Source organism: Coturnix japonica, chromosome Z (genome assembly GCF_054131305.1).
Source record: "Coturnix japonica strain WE chromosome Z, WE-NBRP24, whole genome shotgun sequence".
Classification (NCBI taxonomy): Eukaryota; Metazoa; Chordata; class Aves; order Galliformes; family Phasianidae; genus Coturnix; species Coturnix japonica.
In genome coordinates, this window is record NC_140702.1 from 42,236,125 (window position 1) to 42,254,666 (window position 18,542).

At 36.8% G+C, this 18,542-nt stretch overlaps 1 protein-coding gene across 4 annotated transcripts in view; it reads right to left on the minus strand.

Moving 5' to 3' along the window:
- The window catches only part of ADAMTSL1 (ADAMTS like 1), a 379,149-nt gene that overhangs the window by 189,210 nt on the left and 171,397 nt on the right, over positions 1-18,542 (minus strand). The gene's annotated exons all lie outside the window — the stretch shown is intronic.

Below are 18,542 nucleotides of genomic sequence, written 5' to 3' on the forward strand. Positions count from 1 at the left end.
GAAATCCCAGAGAAAACAGTGTTTAGTAATGAAAAATTAATGACTAAAAATATCACCACAGAAATATAAGAGATGATTGACAGGAGACTCCTCAGTTTTACATAACTGGATAGCTGAGTACAGCTGGTTTGCCTGCCAGCACTGCTTAGATCAAAGAAGTGATTTTCAGAAAATAAATATGCAGTGTAAACTCTTTGCAAATGTTATTCTGCTTTTCTACATATTTTGTCAAACTGACAAGACCCTCAGAGAAAGAGTCTGACTGCCTTCTTGGCTGATAGTGACATAAATCTATTGGCTTCTGCAGAATTCAGCAAGAGCACAGGGAGGCCATGCTCCTCATTGTCTATCAGAACTGACCTCTGAGGGTACAGCTTTAGGAAATGAGATTCTGTTGACAGTATGCAACTGGTTTTAATAGAAATGAGATATTTACTGCTCATAGGATCTGCAGTTCCTGAGTGTATTCTCCATTTTAAAGTCTACAAAATATTATTGTGGGCCCATATCTACCTACAGAATTAAATACTTTATCTTCTCTTTGCAATTGCAAGGAAAGCATAAAAATTAAATTAAATGTGCCTGTCATGATGGGTATATGTTAAACCTCAACTGTGTAAGGCTGAAAATCACACAGATTCACACAGAATCATTAGTGTTGGAAAAGACGTCCAAGAACATCCAGTCTAAGCATTCACCTTCACCCATATTGCTCACCAGACCATATAAATATTTCATAGTTTATTATTCAGGTGTTAATCAAAGCAAAATGAATGTCCAAAATAATTGCCAAAATACTCAAGACTTTCATTTTGTCTTCCTATGGAGTCCAAGAATGGAAAAGAGAAAAAAAAAACCAAAGTGGCAAAGTTTTCAAACTCAGAGTAGAAAGGCAGGTCAGACTGTTTTTCAGGCTTCTGAATGAAAGCAATTCTTTTCAATCCAAGTACTTTCCAGCTGTTTCGAAGACATCTGTTGGTGACGTATTGCAGCCTTCAACAGAATTTAAATTCAGCAGTGATACTCAGAATCCAGTTTACTACGTTCTTACTCTGATGATCCAACAAGAATTAGTATATGCACTGCCTCTTTAAATGAATGGCAGATTTCCCATGCCATGACCACTCACATCCTATAACTACATATTTATTTTAAATGACAATTGATGTATTGAATTGGCATAATCTGTACCTTAAGGAATATTCATAATTTAATGACCCACTTATAAACGAAAATTCTGCTTGACAGGATACTTATAAGAAAATTTCTTGGGAATATTCCATACAGGTTTGAAATGTCAGTTGCAGAGGCATTAGAGCAAAACATATATCTTTAAAGTTAAAGTATGTGAAAGACATGTATACTGACTGTCTAAACAGTCTGGCACTGAACATGGTGACAAATTCCCCCCCACAATAAACTAACAACAAATACCATCCAGGCTAAGCCTCAAAAAATAAAGAATCTCCACACAGTGTGCAAACAATGAATGGAGTCAATTTTAGGCTGTTGCACACCAGCATTAATGAAATTATATTCTAATATTTTTGCAATAATACTGATTTTAAGGGAACTCTGTCTCTCAGTGCCTGCATGTCTCTTCCTGTTGCAGTCATTAGAAGAAATGTCCACAGATTGATTCTCTTTTTCCGTTTTACCCAATTCCACAGATTCTGTGATAATCTTAGAAAATATGGTCATATAAATATATATGTGTATGTATATATATGCACATGTATATACGTAATGTTATTTACTATATTTATCCCTGTATTACTAGGTTTTGGAATTTTTAACCCAACCACTCTCCTATTATTTTACTTTCTTTACACATTTTAATGTGTTTCAATTTTTCTTCCCAGTTTTTTTTTCAAGTAAAGGAGATTCGAAGGTATTGAGGAATGAGTCTTGTGGGTTGTGAGGAGTATGGGGCTGAAAGAGTGGCATGACAAGACCCACTGACCCCTTACAGCCCCTTGCCCTCTAACTGACCGAGGATGGCTCTCCTCTTCCTCTTGCTTCTCCCAGAACCCACTCAGCTGCCAAAAGATAATCAAATTTTGCTGATCTAAGAAGGATAATAAAGTCATTCTGTTTCTGACCATGAGGGGAAGAGGAGAGAGAATATAGGGTTTTCCTTTCACTGCTGAAACGTCTGGAGCTGACTCTGGAAATAGCAATAAAATGTAGAAAACACTAGTACAATGCACACATTCCTGCATATTTGAAAGAGAGGGAAAACGTGAAAAGCAAGGGATTTGACTGTCCAGGCCCTCCATCTGTGGAATTTTCATTCACATCATTTGGAGTTCAGAGTACAGAAAGCCCTGCAGATGTAAATCTAAAAGAATATGTAAAACCAGTAAAGATATAAATATATACACATATAGTTGTGTAAGACCTGAAGCATTTATCTCATGGAGAGAACTGTCCTGAAGGCTTCTCTCAGTGTGATTCAGCTTTAATCGGAATTGTGGCTGAAGAAGTACGAAAGTAGAAATGTCACAGTATCACAGTATCACAGTCTGGTGTGGGTTGGAAGGGACCTTAGAGATCATCAAGTCCAACCCCCGGGATTCGAGCCTCCTGTGTAGCAGAGCGGCACTTCTACCACTTGCGCCACAGGGGGGATTCGAACCCAGGTCTCCGGTGTTGCAAGCGGCATTCCTACCAATAATGTCATTTAATTTAAATAGAACACCCCCCATCTATCATCCAGCTTTTCTACCCCAGCCACATAAAAATTCCTTCCAATGAAGGATACAAAGTTCTGTTTTGAAGATGATAGGGATTTCCATTATATCACATTGAAGTCATTTGTTAAGCAAGGAAAACAACGTTTTTGCAAAAAGTAATACAATAAATGGTGGAAGCTGCAAATGACATTAGGTCAAATTTAGAAAGTCTAAACTTGTGAATTCCAAGCATGGCTGTGTACTGTTGCCCAAAATAGTTCCTTTACAGTGACTGGAATGGATATGGAATTTGTGTACTTATATGCATGTGGAAATTTTCATACAGTAAACTTCTACAGAGTTTTATGAGATCAGAACTTGATATGTGACATATACTACTGAAAAGTTACTTACAAGACACTAAAATCACTCAGTTGCTTTGATTTATTGTCACAAAGTTGCAAGGCTAAAAGTAATGCACATTGCAAGGATAATGGAGAAGAACAGTAGATGATCTATGAGGTCTTTGATCTAGTGTAGCTATGTTTTCTGTTGTATTTGGAGGACTAATGGCAGGCATGTGAGATTTCTAATATAAGCAAATACAGAATCCAAGAAAACAGATCTAAATATAATGGACTGTAATGTATTAGAAAAAAAAACAACAAAACATTATGTTCTGAAGGATCCTACTAGGCTCAGGCTGGGAGAAATGGCTATACTGATACATAAGAATATATCAGTAAGAAATCACAGAAATACATCAGTGAAACATGTTTTCATTAGCAGTGCTTTGCAGAAGCACAATCATTCTAATAGCAGCCAGTTGAAAATGATTCATCCAGATTACGTCATGGGCTGGTCAGGAGCATAGCCTTCCAATATTTGACCTGTAGACAGTGTTGTCATAAACATCTGAGCACTGAAGACTGTAGGCTTGATAAAACTTGCCTCTGTGAGGCAGCCCCAGACAGCATGCTGCTTCAGTCTTCTCACATGCCTGTGTGGCTTGAAAAGGAAAACACATGGAAATCTAGGCATCTAAGCTTGTATTCTATGAATTTTCTGTAATTCAAAACAAAGCATCTTGGACTACCATTCCTCCTCCACTCACCTCCCCCAAGGAGATACAGAAGTCTTATCAGGATGTCCCAAAATGTAATTTAAAAATTGTTATAATTTCCTACAGACTTTCTGATTGCCTCATCAGTACAATTCCAAGCAGCAGCACATTCAATATACTGTGCTAAGTGATTTGGCAAATCATAATCCCTTGATAGATGGTTTTGTGGGTGCCATTTACTTCATTGTGACATAGCATCTCTAATATGGATGTTACATGCAAGGCATGCCATGTCATTTATAAATTTCATCTCTTATTTTCAATAAGTAAATCCCTTCTTGCATTTTTTGCCCACACATGGTGATGTAAAATCACAAATAGAAAACAGCAGACTATCTTCTCTTCTCGAAAGCTTTAAAAGATTATGACAGATTAAGTGTTACGAATAATTCTTATTTTGAATCAGCTTTGAAATGCTTTTAACATTTTACAATAGATGTATTTCTGAGAAAAGACAATATGGCTTTCTATGACCACAGTAAGACCAACTTCTATCTGTCACAGAGGAAAATACTTTATTCATGTCTCTGGGTAGCACATTCACTGCTTTACAGGACTAATGTCCTCCAAGGAATGTCACAAATACAGATAATACTTTTGCATTCTGTATTTCATGTCGCAGAATCACAGAATTGCAGGAGCTGGGAGAGACCTAAGGAGATTATTGAGTCCAACCATCCTGCTGAGGCAGGCAGCTTACAATATGTCGCACAAATAGGCATAAAAAATGTGTCTTGAATATCTCCATAGAATGAGACTCTACAACCCCTCTGGGCAACCTATTCCAGTGATCTGTAACCCTTACTGTAACAAAGTTATTCTGCATGTTGGTATGGAACTTTCTATGTTCAAGCTTTAGGCTATTGCTCCTTGTCTTATCACTACACACCACTGAGAAGAGCCTGGCCTCATCCATTTGCATCTCAACTCTATTTAGATATTCATAAACATCAGATCCCGTAATTCAGCTCACAGTTGTAAAAAGACAAACAACAGTTAAATATACACATATGCTGATTAATTCACTTTATTTTTTAATATATTTATGTTGTTTCAGCCATTATCTGAATTTGCACTTACAAATCACATACTAGATTTTGGTGCGCTTTCTCCCATATTAATTCCATCTACTTCACTAATCATTGCCTGTCTTGACTTCCACTTGTATGAACACCAAAAAAACACTGAGATGCAGAATGCTCAGAAATAAAAAAATGCCAAGATAGTTTAGATCCAATCATCTAACTATGGGGAGAAAAAAAAGTAAATATTATCCCGACAACAAAGAATTGTCTGTTTCTTTTCAAGGTGCACAAGCAACAGATGTTATGCAAGTTCTCTTTATTTAAATGTCAGTTTTGTTGTTCCCCAAAATCAAAATATGTATTTGATTCTGTAATGCTTATAATGTCTTGCTTAACATACCTGAAAACATTTTTTAAAGATACATTTATTGCTTATTTAAAATTAACTCAACTGCTTAGGCAAAACAATTTTAAAATGGGCATATTGAAGTAACCAGAGCAGTAGGATTGTACTCACACATTATAGATTTGTATGGCTTCTACAGACCCAGATGCTAAAAGAAACTCACAAAGAAGTATTGCATGATTCTGCAGTTCACTTGTCATCAGTTAAATGTAACACTGCTGGAAACTTCTGAACTGCACCCAAAATTTCTGAAGCATCTAGACTTAAGTAGATTTTTTCTTACTCTCCCTTTCTCATAAATTCAGACAAAAAGGTTAGAAAAAGCCAACAATATACTCGAAAGGAGACTGAAATGCTATGTGCCAAGGAAGACAACAAAATATAGCTGCTCTCAACAGCCTAGGGGATCCATTGGCTTTACTAAAATTAGAAAATTTTAGTTAAATATTTGTCTGAAATAGAAGAGACAGTGCTATGATATGAGTATAGGAATTTCATAATCCTTAAGTTATAACAATTTTAAGAAGCTGGAAGGCCACGTAGCAGAAAATTCTGGAAAGATGTGATGACTATACAGATTTGCAACAGGTATATAGGTAGAAAAATACAGTGATGCATTGAATTGCTTCAGAGTTTCCAGTGCTGTTTCTCACAAGCTGTGATGGCTTTTCCTGCAGAGCTGGCCTTTCCATGAGAAAGCCAACAGACCATGCTGGTATAATACATACGTAGTCAATGCTTCTTTACTCCTCCTTTGTCATTTAACCCATGTCCTCACCTGTATGCTGCATTTTGGAGGTGAAGCTCTGTCATGAGCGGCAGCTTAGATAAGTTGGTCTACTGATACATCTTTGTATTGCAACAGACTGTTCTGCAGAGGGTTGTCCTTAAATATTTTCAGGCTTTCTGAACCTCCTTTACCATTCAGAGCTGATTTTCACACAAACCTGTCTCACTTTCAGAAGAAGTCCAGATCAGCTCCCTTCCAGTACAGGATCTGTACCCTGCAGGTCACAGGACCCACTAAAGCCACATCACACTCCTGTACATCCTTATCTCCACTTCTGAGCTCCAGATCCTCATCACCTCAGTCAGGTTCTGTGGCCTGAATACTTCCTCCAGTTGCTTAAAGAAGGCTTTGTTCACTTCCTCATGCTGACAAGGCAGCCTACAGCATACCCCCACAACTGGGCCACCTTCACTATGCCTGAAGGTCCCATGGAGTTTTACTGGGGCTGCCTGAAAATAGGATGGTTCATATGGCAGTCGGGTCTGCACACACAGTACTCTTTAATTTTTCAGTTGTAACTTATCCTGGAACTGCTTTCTGCTTTTAAGTAATGTTATTTTAAGGAAGCTTCTCAGTTACACTACCACAGACCAGCTGAGATGATGTTGGTTATACCAGGATACTGCAACCTGCATTTTATAAGAGGCTGGGAAAATTATTCTTCTGTTGAGAGAGGGAGTTGGAAGTGAGATAGTTAACAGGAGTGCATGGAGAGAGTGATGGAGAAAGAGGCAAAAGACTGAACAGATGTCACGCCAACATGGCCCACAGTCAAATGACAGAATAGCATGCAAGAAAAGGTGATTCAAAATTCTGTCTAAAGGGTCAAGGTGGTACAATTTGAAAATCTTTGATCTTTTTGCCTTTTTCTGATTGCCACTCTCCAAAAGGGAAGAAGAGCATCCCTAGGCTTGAGATAAGGCTGAAAGCGAGGATAAGACCAGAGAATTGCCAGTATCTCCATTTGTATAGTCATCTGAAAGCTTTTATTTCTTTTTTACTAGTCTTTCTTTTCCAGAACCATGGCAAAAAATGTGAATTCCTGTTTAAACTGAGCAAAAAGTAATTTCTCTCAATGAAGCAATAAAGCCACCATGAGGGTTGGTATGTGGCCAGATCTGTTTCAGAAAGTGAAACACCAGTATGTCTTTAGGATGTCAGAAAAACACCCTGGAAAAATTAGAATTAGCTGATACAATTAACCAACATCAAATAAAAGAGAGTTTTTGTGTAAGGATTTTACAAATATGAGAAGCTCAAGTCTAGAGTGAAGACTAGATGGTTTGGTGACCCAACACAACACAAACAACAGTGTAACCAGATGACACATAATATGATTTCTATCTATCCTGCAGTGAAGATTTCTTTTACTAAAATTTTTCCTGTATTTTCTCAAAGGAAACACTGCAGTTACTTTACAAACAATAATAAAAAGAAACCACTGATTGTTGTAAATAATCCTACTTTCTGTGTGACAGATTGCAACAAGAAACTATTCAACACCACTGGAATCTTCTTGGCTTTCTTCCCCCTTCTGTATAGGCCAAGTTCCAAAATGGTTAAGGATCAAAATATTCCTTCAAATTGCTTTTTTTACTGTCTACGTTTTATATTTAAAAATTTCATATAATAGTATTATTTATTTCATGTAAATCTTTTTTTAATATAAACAATAGCCTTATTCTAGTTATTGAAATATGAGAACAGGAGTGGATAGAGAGATTAGATGCTTGGCCTGAAGAGACAAATCAGTATATGTGTGATAATTCTATCTGTGTTACAGGGGTATTTCATTTCATCAGAGAAGGACAGAAAATTGAGAAATGTTGACTTAGTTTTAGTATTTTCCTTTCTGGGAAGCTTTATGCATAGAAAACCAGCCATAGGTTCATGGAGTCATGGAATTATATAATGACTTGGATTGGAAGGGACCTTAAAGACCATCCGGTTCCAAACTGCAGCTGTGGGCTGCTGATTACCACCCCACCAGATCAGGCTGCCTAGGGCCTCATCCAACCTGGCCTTGAACACCTCCAGGGATGGGGCATCCACAGCTTCTCTGGACAGCCTGTGCCAATGCCCCACCACTCAGTGAAAAATTTCCCCCTAACAACTCATGTGAATCTCCCTCTTTTCTTCCTATCACTATCAGACTATGTAAAAAGTTGGTTTCTTTACCACAATCACTATTCGCTTCTGTTTGAACAGCTTGTCGTCTAGGTTAACACTTTTTTCTTTTTCCTTTCTATTTTAATAGTAGGAAATTATTATGATATTTCAGTTAATCATTGGTAAGAACATTACTTATAACTCTGACCAACTTCAGTTCCAAAGTCAATTTATGTCTTTTCATCAAATAAATATGAAAGAATATATAATTGTAAAGGAGCCTTGAGAGGGTGCACTGAAGTCAGACTGTGATAACAAAGCATCATTTACAGTATGCTAGAGATGAACCTAGCAGAGTTCCAAGCTGTTCAACATTTTTTTGTAACAGACCAGAACTCTCGGGGGTATATTTTTCTGAATGCATTTTTAATCACATAAAATGTAATCTGTCCATTTGCAATGAAATAGCATATAAACCTTTGCATTTGCATTTGCCTATCTGCCTTTATTCTCTTTGCCAAATCAAAATTACAAAAATGTATGCTCAGGCATAGTATTTTTATATTATAAATATATATGTATATATTTGTTTTTCCTCAGAGTATTTGTTCCCTTAAGAAGACAGTAAAAGATTTTCTGGGTCAGGGGTTTCTTTACCACCTGACCACCAAAAATAGACAAAAGCAGATGTCTAAGATGGAAGACAAACACAGATGCAAATATAAGGATACCCTATTTGAGCATGAGAGTGATCAGTACTTATAGCGAATATGATTATGAATATTTTCCAACATTTACATTTAAGAGAATAATAGTTCTATTGTCCTCAGAGAAAAAAAAAAAAAATCAAGCTAAACACATCAAAAAAGCAAATTAAACACAGTGAGACACCCTGGAAATGCACATAAGCAGCCACTTTTTTGAATACAAACTGATTTTTTCATCAAGAGAACAGGCACAGAGCTTTGTGAAACACTCAAATTTGTGACTTTTTTAAAAGGGAGAAATAACCAGAATATTTTCCAGTTTGAATACGTATACCACAGATGGGACCAGCTCATTTAGTTTGGCTTTGAATCAGAGTTTCCTGAAAGTTTGTATCTGGTATTCTGCTCTCTGCTCTCTATATATTTTTGATTTATTCCTTCAGATGTTGCAGTGCAGAACACTTCTCAAAGTGCCTGTGCATGTGTATGTAATCCTTTACAAACGCAAAAGCTGAAATAAAGACAAAAAAGAACTTGCACATTTTAAATTAGGCATTTAATTAGATGTTTGGCAGTGTCATTCTATGGATGTGGTTTATGAAATAAATGCATACTTTATTTCTCAGCATTGCAGCAGAAGAGTTGAAAACTTCTGATTGCCACATATCTTTATTCATAATTGGGAAACAACTCAGAAATGACAGCTGCTAACCTGTCTATCTATAAGATGTGCCATAACCAACATTTTGAGAGAAATCTAGCAGATTATTTTAAGTGGCATGGGTCTCAAGTAATGCAATTCATAAAAGAAAACCTCGAGACCTGACTAAGCTGAAACTTATCAGTCTAGTAGCATTGCAGAGTGATATAGCATTATACAGGGTGAAGACTGTCTCTCATGCTTGATCTTTAATTAGTGGCTGTTTAGAAAGAAGCAGGCTTCTTAGGAAACAAAGAGCTGCATTTTTATTAACCACAAGAGTAGACAAGTCAGCAGGTTTGACTGCACTTATAGGACCACATCCTTATACAGTGCAAGTGCACTAGTCAAGTCGTATAATAATCCACTTTACTCCAACACATGCATCTTCTTTTCTGAACATGAGTAACAAATGTCCCTCTGCTTCGAGTGATACTGGCTTTTCAGCACTGAATTTACTTGAGTCTTTTAGGTAGCCTAATATATACAGCATCATCACTCAATTTACAGCGGCACTGATCTCACCTTTCTGTTTCTGAACCCCTTTTATGTATTTGCATAACAATAATCTACACAGATTTCAGTGTAGTTGGCAAACACTGAATCCTCCTAACACCCGAGAATTTAGTTTGTTGACATGCCCATACCAACCCGTCATACCCATGTAAAAAAACAAGCAATGAGAGTCGCCTCCAGAATTTACAGGGGAAGTCACAAAAACGTTTTCAGGTCTTTACTGCACACTTCAAGCACGAAACATAGGACCTATAAAGTGAGTAGCTGCCAGCTTCGAAAACAGGCAGAAGGTCTTTGTTAGTTGTTTTTGTTGTCTATTATTATTAATTATTTATTTTCCGATTAGAAGTTTGTTGGCAATTTTAAGGATATGCTATTCAGTTAGGAAATTTTCTATTCATTGAAGAATCATAGCTTGTCTGTCAAAATCAGTGTATTCCAGAGCTTCTGTCCCAGTTTTTAAGGCTTTACAGAGGAGTAACACATTCACAACTCAGACCACTGCAATTCTCTAAATATAAACAAACGTGGCACAAGCACCTTCTCTGCACAGCTTTGACCTGTAAAGAGGATGGATTAAACCTTGCCTGTGTAATTCCAAACAAAATGTCCCACTTACATTAATGCATGTAACATTTCTCTCCATGTTCTTCTGCTTTGTTTGTTGTTGGCTGCTTTGCTTGGTCTACTTTCAAGGATGCTGACAGATTTTGTATTTACTTTCAAGATACTTAGGAACTTCATGCACATGTGGAAGGACGTCATAATGTGCCGCTGAAAATGTAATTTTTTCTTTAAAAAAACAACTTTCCATATTAGAGGTAGATTCCTAAATTAAAGCTTAATAAAATTGTTGACCGAGTTAATTTCCTACTGAATAATTTGGATCCTTAGTATAAGTTCTGGTGTCATGCCTTCCCTTTTATATTTTTCGGGTTTTTGTTGTTGTTGTTGTTTGTTTGTTTGTTGTTTTTTTCTTTGCATTTTGTTAATGAAAGACCATCACCCATTTGTTCCTCATGAACTGCTGATTAACATGTCATATTATAGATGACATTGACTTTCAGCCTCCATCTGCAAACAATCAGCTTTGCAAACTTTAGTTTCTGTAAATTATTGTTTTTTATTGAACAAGATAATTGTACTATATACACTCTCTTGTTTTCACCCTATGTTAGAGAAATAAATTACTTCACTGTGTAACAGAAGACTAACCCTCATATTTCTTTGGAATTCCATATTTAGAATGAAGGAAACAGAGGGACTTTGGGGAACAGATATAAGACACAAGGTAGCTAACTCTGTTAAAAGTGAGAGATTAGAATAGCTCAAAAAAATAAATGCAATGAGAACTCACCTTTTTGTCTTAACATTCAGTTATTGAAGACAGTAATTTTTGTGACTTTAGTATCACACAAACCTATTAATTGTTGCAATATCACATGTAGATGTACTGAGCATTTTATCATGCAGGCTACAACTGAAGACAAGGAATATTTTGTGTGTGGAGAATTTATGGTTTTTAAAATACTAACTAATATTTTAAAAATAAAAACTAGTTTCTTTTTGTTTTGGGATACTTAAATGTTAAACTATTTCAAGAAAAATCAACTATTATTTATGTATTAAGATAAAATACAAATGAAATGCAAAAGAAAAGAAAAAACATAAAAATATAATTTTTTAGATTTTTTTTTTCTCCTAGCCTTGCAATGGTAGATGGTTATTAAAAGCCTATCTTAGTAATACTATTACTTAAAAAAAATATTGATATACTTTTATCAGTTTCTTAGAACAGAATTTAGAGAAATCTGTTTTTATTTGTGTTTATTGTTGCTTTTGTCTGGTGTTATTATTTTCTGTTTTTAATGGCACATTACAGGAACGTCTGTTAGCTATGAATGTATTTCCCTTACAGTTCATGGTCTTACCACTCTGAACAGGACATTGCCTGTAAAATCATGACTGTTTCTCTCTAGTTCTTCTGCAAATACTTCTATAGTCACATTAGGTCAATATCCTCCTCCTGAGTTCTAGACATGACAGAAAAATCATCTATATGGAAGGTCAGAAAGAGACAGACTACTACACACCAGACTGTCTGAAACTGAATTTTGTCTGAGCAAATGGATGCAGATCATTATGTCATTTTCAGTATTTTCAAGTCATTTTCAGTCAGTGTTTAAGATTTTGGATGCCTTTGTAAGGCTTTAGTTTGTATAACTTTTTTTTTTTTTTCTTGGAATAGTTAAAGCATGGCAGTATTTCAATACAGTCCAAGTAAATTCAATGTATAGTAGCAGTAACAAATTCTCTGGTTTGATCAATGCAGAACCTGAAAAATTATTGTTCTTGACTAGATTTTGGGAAAATTAAGGAAACTTGGGTAAAATTAATCATAGCTTCTAAATATTAACATGATAAAGAGGCCACCAATGAAAGAAATCCAGATTTTTCCACCCTGTCCAAAATTTTTCTTATATTACATAAAAACTGTCAGCCAAATGAAACACAAATGTGTTTGGTCTCAGGAAGAGGGAATGTGAGACTCAACATAAAATGCAGGCAGTTTATGAGAAAAAGGGATGTGCCAACAACCAGTTTTGGATGATGATATTAAAGAATGTGATCAAAACCATTGATAACTCCTCCACTTGAAGTTCAGGAGACTCACACTGGCTGAAATTTGGTGATGTGTGATGTCACCAGTACACAGTCTTCAATAGTGTCTCCAACCATCCCCAAGACTAAGGACTGAAAAATCTCCAACACATAATTGTCCTCTTATGCCTGAGAAATGAGGCACTTGAGTGTTTTCATTTACCTTGACATACTCACTGACTGCTTTCCAAAAATCAAAGGATGTTTTTCCCAAGGGTCATCAGAAAAGTAGATCAAGTTTGATGTTACATAAAACATAAAGGGCAGAGAAGTATAAGCAGTGCAGAAGGCTGCAGGCAGAACAACTGCGTAGTATTTCTGTTTTGATATGTTCCTTCAAGTCATGCAATCTCTCTATGCTTGTTTCTCTTTTAAATAATAGTGATAAAATTACCTGTTCTGTTTTATGAGTATTAAAATATTTTTTTATCAGTCCAAGGATTCTGAGCTAAGGAATAAACATGAATTCTCATACAGATCACAGGGAATATGTAAGGAGAATAACATGAGGCAAGATGAAGCAGTAGACATGTAAAGGAACTAGACATTTAAGTAATTTAAGAATGGGAGAAATAAAGACAGAGACAATGATGCCAGCTCTGTCTGCTCGAAGGGTGTTTCTGCCTGGTGTTTTCTAGGACATAGTTGGACAATGGATCTTTTTTCATTAGATTTCATGCTCTCTACAGTTGCTTGCAATTACAGGGGAAGAAGCTGGTAACTCCAACGATTATTTGAGACTCATTTCCAAATGTGTACTAATTCTGCATTTTAAATATCCCAGATTAGGAGGAAAAAATATCCATCTGGCACTGACATTACCTGGCCTTAAGGAAAGAATTCAACCGTAACATATATGCTGAAAGAGCTGGAAGGATTATTTCTGTTGAATCAGATAATGTTTAACAGATATTCCCTTGTATGGATTTTCACTTATTCCTTCCTTTTTTGCTGTTGTTGTTTTATTTAGTTTTGTTTATTTAAAATATGTGGATTCTGGTTGCAGAAATGTGAATAATCAGGAAGGAAAAGGAAAGCTTTATGTAACAGCAAACCAGGAGTAGATCTATATTTGCCCTTGAGTGGTTGATTGGAATTGTGATTGCTTTCATTTGAATTGCATGAACAAAGTTCCATTATGACTAGGACCTTTCAGCAGATTTACAAAATACAAAAAGATCTGCTTATGTGTGTGCAAACTGTTGAACAATGTAAAGCTGAAAAAGTATTTTCCTTTTTCTTCTTCTTCTTCTTTTTTTTTTTTTTTTCCTTTTGGCAATATCTTTTTACATGAATATATCTGTCTTACTAGGCAGGATTTTCTCGTTTTAGAATACAAAACGTGCACTATTTCTGCTTGCTTTTTTCCCAGTCTCAAGAATCAAAACAAATCAGTGCTACCATGTTTAGCACCAAACTGTCAGAGACCTGCAGAAGGCAGAGATACTCATTCAGTGTTACAAAGACACAGCTCCGTGTGAGTGCACTGACTTACCATGCCATCCCTGAAATGACAGAAAACCTATACCTCCCAGATGTGCCAGCAGTGTGATTGATTTTATGCTGGTAAAGGTGTGCCCACAGGGTACTCATAAATTCACTAATCACTCACATATGTGAAGAATAACATCGGTTTCTTGAATTCCTGGGGGAAAGGGAGGAGGAGGTTATATTTTACATGTGTAGACCATTGCTACATAATTTCCTTTGGTCCCAGATGCTAATAGATTGTGCTTACAGAATGCCTGAAAGCTAACATCTGAAAATTTGTAAATATTACAGAATCACTGAATTTTGAAAGGGATCTCTGGAGATCAATTAAGTCCAACTCCTTTCTAAAGCAGATTTCCTATGGTAGTGTGCACAGGAAAGCATCCAGGAAACTGGATGCTTCCTGATTATTCCAGATTATGAAGGAAACTTCATAATCTTTCAGGGCAGCCTGTTCCAGTGCTCTGTCATGCTCAGTAAAGTCCTTTATCATGCTCAGCTGAAATTTCCTATATTCCAGTTTGAGCCCATTTCCCCCCTTCCCACCACAGAAAAGAACTTGGCCCTATCTTCTTGACACTCACCCTTTGGTCCCATGTGCTTAACATTCTACAAGAATGTTATGGGAGACAGTATCAAAAGCCTTGCTGTAGTTGAGGTAGATAACATTCCCTCCTCTCTCTTCATCTACCCAGCTGAATAGTGAAAAAGGACCCCGTAGTAGATGAAAAGGGAACACTTTGCTACAGAAAGGGAAAAGCAGCCTCACTAAGGCAAAGTGTAGTTACAGATAGATAGTTTATGTTAAGGAGGTCAGAGAGAGGGGGAATTGCAGACGCTAAGTTTGAGAAATCAAGGAGATGAAGGCCATGAAGATAAAGGTGGAACAGCCCGAGAACAGTATGGTGATTAGATGTCCACAGAGCAAGCTGGAACCAGTTTGCGGGTGCCCCTCCCGCAGGGTCAAAAGTTTACGGCGAGGAAGATGATGAGCCTTCACGAGGAAGATGATGAACCTTCATCCCATGACCACCCCCACAACTCACTATGGGGGGAGGGACTGCATGCTAATGGGGTCTCAGGAATGTAATGAATATGTATCCAATTTCCTGCAAACTATTGATTATGTATTAGTTCAGCCTATATCTGTTGCACGCTTTCTACTAACAGTGTTCAAGTAAGGTGGAGCTATCCCCCTTGCACCAGGATGTATGCGCATCACTCATTAAACATACCTGATTTATAACTACTTTGTGGTTATGGAGTTTGATTCCGCAAGTCGCAGCCAGTGATGATCTCATAGAAGGCTACTTGACTGGTCAAGCATGATTTCCCCTGGTGAATCCATATTGGCTATTCCTGTTAATGTTTTTCTCTTCCACTTGCTTGGAGATAATGTACAAAATGAGGTTGGATAGTGGTAGGACAAGGGGTAATGGTTTAAAACTAAGACAGGGGAGGTTTAGGTTCAGTATTAGGAGGAAATTTTTCACACAGAGGGTGGTGACACACTGGAACAGCTTGCTCAAGGAGGTTGTGGATACCACATCCCTGGAAGCATTTGAAGCAAGACTGGATGTAGCTCTGGGGCAGCCAGGTGTAGTGGCTGGCGACTCTGCATGTAGCAGGGGGTTTGATACTAGAAGATCACTGTGGTCCTTTTCAATCCAGGCCATTCTGCAATTCTATGAAAATAAGCATTTCCATTATCTTACCAGGGATTAAGGTGAGGCTGACTATTCAGAAGCTTCCTGGCTCCTCCTCCTTGTTCTTGTTGAAGACAAGAGTAACATAATCCAGTCCTAGAGCGCCTCTCCCATTCTTCATGATCTTTCAAAGATGATAGAGAATGGTTTAACAATCACTTTTGTCAGTTCCCTCAGCACTTGTGGGTGCATACCACTGGGGCTCATGGATTTGTGCTCACCATGTTTGCTTAGACAAACTCAGACAAGGTCCCCCTTAACCAAGGGAAGCCTTAATATAGGATATATTAAGTCTTGGTGTGTAAATATATTAAAACACCAAACAAACTCACAGCACATTTATTTGAAAGCCTGGACTTAAGTCCTGCACTCATACTTGCATTACCAACAAAGTGGTATGACTACTTCAGCAAATTGATTTATTTAGATATTTCAGTTATTTTTTTTCTCTATTTCTTCACACTTCCATTAGAGCATGCCATCCTAGGATTATCATACACTCTCATTTCTGTGTAGAACTTAATATCAATTAGGAAATTCCTGTGTAGTTTTACTCTGAGATTGAAAAAGGCTTCACAGATTATTTTCTAGGGAGACAGTTAGCAGTTTTCTTCTTTAAAAAAATTATCAAAAAGTACAGATAAACTATAAAAATGTATTTGACAAAAGTCAGACAGAGGTAATGCAGTTTATTTTTGATAATATGTTTGTTCACAACTGTGAACCATGAAAGAAACAGAAAACCTGAACGCTTTCTCTTTAGTGTAAGGAGCTGAAGATCAGATCATCAGCTGGAATGAATCAATATGTCCCACTGAATTATTAAACTATGAAAGCTAATACCATTGAATATCTTTGTTATTATATTTTAATTCTCACAGAAAATTAAGCACACCTTCTGCTTAGTGTATGTATATCAGAATAATACTATGGTAGAAGTACTTCTGGATAAAAGAAATGGTAATGTGCAATACTTCATCCTAAGTGTAAGTACCTGAAGACAAATCTTGGCTTTAGCTGGACTGATAGGTAATTTTACCACTTATTCAGCTTCCTAGGACTAAACAAACCTATGTGGGGAAAGAACTAGAATAACTCATGTAGATTTTTGTAAACTTACATAAATTGAACTTATGTACAGATAACCTGAACTTTATTTTGACATTAGCTTCACAGGGCAGAACTTTCCATGATGTAATACATTTTGGATTTACAATACTGAACTTGGAAAAGGCTTGGAAAGATAGTACAGGAGAAAGCTGACTAACAAAACTGTTCAAGGAATTTCTTGAGCTACTTACAAAATCTGAAATTCAAACACACAGTTCTAGAGGAACCTAGATTAATGTTCAGTCAGCTTTTTTCCCTTAGATTATCATAAAGAAGAACCAGGGAGAGTATACTGATCATTACAACAATTTCGTTTATGTTTTACTTCTAATATAGCTTTTATAATGAGCATAATGGGAAACTTTCTTTTGGCAAAGAAACTAATTGGGAGTCCCATTTAGTAGTATAATGCAAAGAATGTTCCTTTCAGACAAGGTCCTTGTTCCTCTTCTGATCAAATGAGATTCTGTCAGCTCTTTTGTTTGAACATGCACAACATGTATTTAATCAAACTGAATAATGTAATTATGCTCAGTGAGGTTTTGGTCATTAATATTGCAAGTGCCAAATTAATCTTACCTTCTTTCTTTTTCTGGTTTTACCATCATGTGTTTGCAAGAAATCACTGACACAGTAATCGCACCATTTTAAATACAGTTTCCCTTGAAGTCTATTTCTGCATCCATCCAAGGGAACAAAGACCAAGGTGAGCGTGAGCCTGAGATTCCTGAACCAACAGACATCTATCATATACAGTTAATCCTTGTATGTTGAAGCATGAGTACAGCTATTGTCAGATCACCTAAGTCAATTTGTATGCTGAACTCGATAATGCACACCCACAAAAAATATGAAAAAACCATACTGAAGAACGATCTAATTCTAGGCAGAGAGATCATCTTCTGATACTGAAATTGAAAACAATTAGCTTCCTATCAAATACATAGCTGCCTGACAAAGTGCCGTAACACTAGACAGTTGTGTGGTGCTGCTGAAAATTATTCTAGATCTGTAGGTTTAAACTGAAGGAGAAATTTCACCCTCAGGAGTTAACAAGCTATCTGTAAGAGGTGAAGTACAGGGTGCTTGAACAGCTCTTGTCTTGTGTAGCTGAATATGGCTGTGTCCAAGTGTGCTAATCTAGCACGTCAAACGCTGTATGTAATTTGGAATAGACAGACAAAAGCATCTGGAACTACTGAGCCAGTAACTCCTGAGAAACTTGTGCCTTGACACCATCTCTGCAAAGTAATAGGCAACTGAATTTTCTTGTTCACTGTATCTTGACATCAACTGAATAAAATGAAGTTACTGAGCCAGTGAGAGAGCCTTGGACATAGAAATCAAAGTGACATGCTAAGAATGCTGAGGCAGCTACACTGCAGAATCTGAGCCCTCCCACAAAACCAGGCAGTTTGAGATGATGAGGTAGTAATCTCCCTCTAGCACATACACGGAGACACATGCACAAAGAAATAAAGAAAACTAAAAAAGGCAGGATTGCTCTGATAGCGTTTCACTAA